The sequence below is a fragment of the Podarcis muralis genome, chromosome 10 (assembly GCF_964188315.1).
Source record: "Podarcis muralis chromosome 10, rPodMur119.hap1.1, whole genome shotgun sequence".
NCBI classification, from domain to species: Eukaryota; Metazoa; Chordata; class Lepidosauria; order Squamata; family Lacertidae; genus Podarcis; species Podarcis muralis.
The window spans coordinates 12,625,019-12,630,508 of NC_135664.1; the positions used below are offsets into that span (position 1 = coordinate 12,625,019).

The 5,490-nt window shown below is 44.3% G+C and overlaps 1 pseudogene; it reads right to left on the reverse strand.

The window, feature by feature from the left end:
* Positions 1-2,626: 2,626 nt before the first annotated feature.
* On the reverse strand, positions 2,627-4,517 carry LOC114605514 (uncharacterized; annotated as a pseudogene).
* Positions 4,518-5,490: the final 973 nt, after the last annotated feature.

Below are 5,490 nucleotides of genomic sequence, written 5' to 3' on the forward strand. Positions count from 1 at the left end.
CAATTTCCAGCAGTCCTCCCCCTGCAACACTATGGTCCCTAAATCTGCTTCAGGAGGCTGGGTGACCTGCCCAGTAGCAGATCTGGGTAGTGACTAACTTAAGTCTATTGATATCAATGGCTGTACACTGAATATGACTTAGATGGACACAATCAATCTAAGGGGAAATTGCCTCTTTATATAATTGGCATCTAATAATCTGTCTCTCACACTTTATCTGAAAATTGCTTCCATTAGTTTCTGATCAGGGCTTAATTATTATCATTATTTAAGCATGGAGTGCCCATAGCCTTGATTATGCGTATTTGCTTTCTTTAGTGCATTTTTCTGTGATTTAACAAAACTGGAATTGAATGGTGCCACACTGCTACGTTATTGTGCTTTCCTGCTGCTGCTGGATTTGGATAGCTACAGTTACATTTTAAACATTTAGTTCCGGTGTTTGTTTCATTACTGCTGGTTTAATTAATGTTTGGAAAGGTTTGATGGTATTATATTGTATTATTTCATCGTGGAAGCCACCTTGAGACAGTTTTACACTTGGGGTGGCTTATACATATTTTAAGTAAACAAGTGAAGTGAGAACTTGGCTTACTATGTTGGCTTTATATTTAGTGTCAATGTGGGAGTCAGGAGCAGATCAGGAATAATTTACAATGTGTCAGTGAAGTTAACACTTTATTCAAAGAAGCAAAACAACTCAGGCCTAGTGAGTACAGCCGTACCTTGGTTCTCGAACGTAATTTGTTCAACTTCCGAAAAGGTTTGGAAACCAAGGTGCGGCTTCCGATTGACTGCAGGAGCTTCCTGCACTCAGCCAGAAGCCGCAGAAGTCGCATCGGATGTTCGGCTCCCCAAAAACTTTCGCAAAGCGGAACACTCACTTCCAGGTGAGTGTTTTGGCATTCAGGGGCCAAAACGTATGAGTACCAAGGCGTTCAAGAACCAAGGTATGACTGTACAGTAAGTCGTCCCAGCAGGTCTTGCCCAAATGATGCAGGTGCGATTAGCACATCTCTCTAAATCTCCTCCCCCTCTGGGTCCTTCCCAAGCAAGCTGAGACTTCATCATCTTGTCTGTCTTTCCTCTGTCATCTTCATACCTCTTCGGGTTCTGGGAGACAAGCTGGGGAGGGAAGCTGGTCACAGCAGGAGTGGAAGACCCCTGGCTTCTTCAGCAGCCTGACTCATCTTTCTCTCCTGGTCCCCCTCTTCTCCAGCCTCTGCTTCTGCCTCTGATTCTGGACTGCTGTCTGCCACAGGCTCTTCCTGCTCACTAAACCCTGTTGCCTCTTCAGTTTCTGCCACCTCCCCCCCCCCCATTTTATCCCTCTTCTTCCTTTGACCACTCAGCATCATTCTGCCACCAATCTTCTGGCTCTGAGCATTATTTCCTTGGGGATTCCCCAGATGGTGCCTCCCACCAGCCACTCTATGACATTTTGCCAGGGTGAAGGGATGGAAATTTGAAGAAAAGAGTGGATAGATGCTATCTTTTTTATTATTGTTGACAGTCAAAGATTCTGGGTTGTATCAATGCTGTGCCAGTGGCATTTTAGTTCTCGTGTGCCCCCCAAAATCTGCTCCAAACGATGGACCCACTGGAGCAGATTTTGAGGGTGTTGGGTGGATGGGCACAAGTGAAAGTACATTGTGTGAGCAGAACTGCAGTGTTAGATACTAACCTTTGACGTTGATGGCGCTGCATTTGACACTCTGATTCCCAGATTATACTGGTCTGGTTGTGTCAACGTAAATGATCCTCTGTTTAGCAGAGAAACAAAGATTAATGGCAAGCCCAGCATAATGGCAAAAGGTTATCAGACTATCCTTCATTAAGGCAGCCCTACAAAGTAAAGAGTTAGTATTAATTTTATGGCTGATAGTTCCCATCACACATGAGGTGAATTAATAATATGGATACGAAGAAAAACAATTTATTAATGTTAATAACTCCTCCAATAAAATTTCCAGGAGGATCTATAGTGATAAATTGAATAATTATGAGTATAATTATGACTAACTAGGACCATAATTTCATGCTAATGTAATAATAATGACACAAAATGTAGATCATGAATTTTAACTGCTCAGTTATTTCAAATTTCCAGAAGGGTAGACCAAAAATAAAAAAAAATCTTCAGAAAAGAGAAGAGCAAAAATAGTCTTTTACTTTTAAAAAATCTGGCCAATTTATGCTTTTATCGAGAAGGAGGAACTATCTATGGCTTAAAACAGACATTGCTGTGAATATTATTAGTGTGCTACCATGAATATCTCAGTATAATTAGAAATCTTAAGGTATTCTGAGAGCAAGAATAGATATGCAGTGGAGCATACCATATGTCAGGAAAACTATTAATCCAGTGGTTATTCTTGGGAAAGGGAGAGCAAAAAATTCATTGAATAATATAATAAAAATGTGTTCAAACAAAGGGGCACCTAGATATTTCAGTATTGCGTTACTGTAGGTGTGGATAATAATTACATTATGCCTTATGTCAAGTGTCTGTTTATAGTGACTGGATTTTTAGACCTTGGCCACGCAGTATATCAGTATGTGTTAACCTCCAAAATCAGGGATTATCCAGAAAGACTGGAGGTATACATTTATCTAGGTTTGCTGGTCAGAATTTAAACAAAGTATTTTCTAAAATCACCACAGTTTCTTGGCACAGTATCTTGGATTCCTGGAAATATTTTGGGATAGTCTGCAAGACAGCCTGCCTCGTTTCATTTTGCCTTGTGTCCTTCTGCTGCTGGCAACGCCACACAGCAAATTTGTGAACAGGCTGTCCACATGCACCTGTCAAGGTTCTTATTTGATACACATAAACCGTTTCCCGAAATTCAGCCAGCAGAGATGCTGGACACTTATTTGCAAACTGCTGTAACGGGTGACGTTTGTCAATATACGCAAGAAGAGCATCCTTCCATTTACTGTCTTTGCCCTTGGTTTTCCTGTAAACCATCTCCCAGAAGCTTGCCAGGATCTTGTTTTCTCTCTTCTGCCTCTCCTCCTGGTTGAAAGATGCCAAGGCCCTCTTCTCATCCGCACTGTATATCTGTTTCTACTTGTTCAGACACACAGCTTCCATTTTCCGGTGCTGCTCATTACATTTTTGTTGTTTAGTCGTTTAGTCGTGTCCGAATCTTCGTGACCCCATGGACCAGAGCACGCCAGGCACTTCTTCCACTGCCTCCCACACAGTTTAGTCAAACTCATGCTGGTAGCTTCGAGAACACTGTACAACCATCTCATCCTCTGTCGTCCCCTTCTCCTTGTGCCCTCCATCTTTCCCACATCAGGGTGTTTTCCAGGGAATCTTCTCTTCTCATGAGGTGGCCAAAGTATTGGAGCCTCAGCTTCAGGATGTGTCCTTCCAATGAGCACTCAGGGCTGATTTCCTTCAGAATGGATAGGTTTGATCTTCTTGCAGTCCATGGGACTCTCAAGAGTCTCCTCCAGCACCATAATTCAAAAGCATCAATTCTTCGGCGATCAGCCTTCTTTACGGTACAGCTCTCACTTCATACATCACTACTGGGAAAACCATAGCTTTCACTACACGGACCTTTGTTGGCAAGGTGATGTCTCTGCTTTTTAAGTTGCTGTTTAGGTTTGTCATTGCTTTTCTCCCAAGAAGCAGGAGTCTTTTAATTTCATGACTGATGTCACCATCCGCAGTGATCATGGAGCCCAAGAGAGTAAAATCTCTCACTGCCTCCATTTCTTCCCCTTCTATTTGCCAGGAGGTGATGAGACCAGTGGCCATGATCTTCGTTTTTTTTTATGTTGAGCTTCAAACCATATTTTGCACTCTCCTCTTTACCCTCATTAAAAGGTTCTTTAATTCCTCCTCATTTTCTGCCATTAATGTTGTGTCATCTGAATATCTGAGATTGTTGATATTTCTTCCGATGTAAATGATGCAAACTCTTCACTGGTTGGACCAATTTCATCTCTACCAGGGATGCATTTTTCAGCTTTTATGTACTCCTTCATGACAGCACCTTTGCCATGGAGTAAAGCATGCCCGTACTTCAAGGCCCAATCATTTTGAGAGGCATAGGTAATGGGAGCTTCTGGTCCTATGAAATCCATAGCATATACATTTTTTGATCTCTGAATCCAGACATCATCCACCATCATCAGACTCTTTGATGCTCAACTCACTGGAGTCTTTCCGGCTTTTCTTATTATTTTTCTCCCTTGGACTTTCCCCCTCTCTTCTCCTTCTCCTTCTCCTTCTCCTTCTCCTTCTCCTTCTCCTTCTCCTTCTCCTTCTCCTTCTCCTTCTTTCTCCTTCTTTTTTCCCTCCTCACTTGAAGCAATTTTTCTCTTCTTCCTCTTCTGAGCTGAAATCAGAGGAATTGCTCTTGTTAGATGTACCACCTTCCTCTTTTTCAGCATTACATTCATCAGAGTCTGGGTCAGAACCCCCAAACTTCAGGCAATCCAAGTTCATCTCCTTCTCTCTCTCTCCTGCCTCTGTGACTCCTCCTACTCCTTGCCATAGTGCTCTGAGGTGTGCTGGCGGCCAAAGTGGTGAGGAGGGCCAGGCTGCTGCCAGATGCCACTGCACTTGTGGGATTGGGAGCAGTCTCAGGACCTCCAGCTGGGGATGAGCTAGTCACAGGGGTGTAGCGTGGGTTGCTGGTGCCCGGGGCAAGGCAAGTGGGCAGCAGTCTGTGTCTTCACCAGCCAGCATCTAATCAAAGGAATATCTCTTTGCAAACTAGCTACAACCGGGGAGCAGAGATAAGGCAGAGGAGAGGGAAGAGCATTCAAGACAGGGGAGGAAGGAAGGAAGGAAGGAAGGAAGGAAGGAAGGAAGGAAGGAAGGAAGGAAGGAATTGAGCCTGGAAGGAACAGAAGCTGCAGGGGCTGCTTTCATGAAACTGTCCAGGCTTTGCACAGAAAGAAATTGCTCTGGGAAAACAGGCAAGAGAAGACAATCTCCCAGCAAAGAAATTGACAAAGGAGCCATTTGCACAAGTGACATTTCAGCCGTGGTTTTTCATGACTGGGAAGAGGTCCTGCTACCCCTTACCTTGTGCCCCCTCAGAAATTTGCACCCAGGGCCACGGCCCTCCTGCCCCCATGCTACACCACTGGCTAGTCAAACTGCTACTCTGCTGCCACTGTCAGGGCACATACTCCACTGGGCTCTGCAATGGGGACACAGGAGTCGTGGCTCAGCTGCACCGAGGGGAAAAAGTGATGCCTGCAGACAACACCACAACTTCTTCCTTCCACAGGATGTGCCTGTCAGGTTCATCCTACTCTCATGTAGGACCTTGGCAGAGACACATGCCCGACTGGCATGTTCTCTCCCTCCTGGTCTGTCGCTCGGGAGCTTCAAAAGCTTTCTTCAGCCCGGACATCACAGCGACTGATACCAAGAAGCATCAGCACACTTAGGGATCCACAGAGTATTTTCAGTTTGCATAATAGAACTCAGTAGCACAGCATTTTGGCTAATCTACT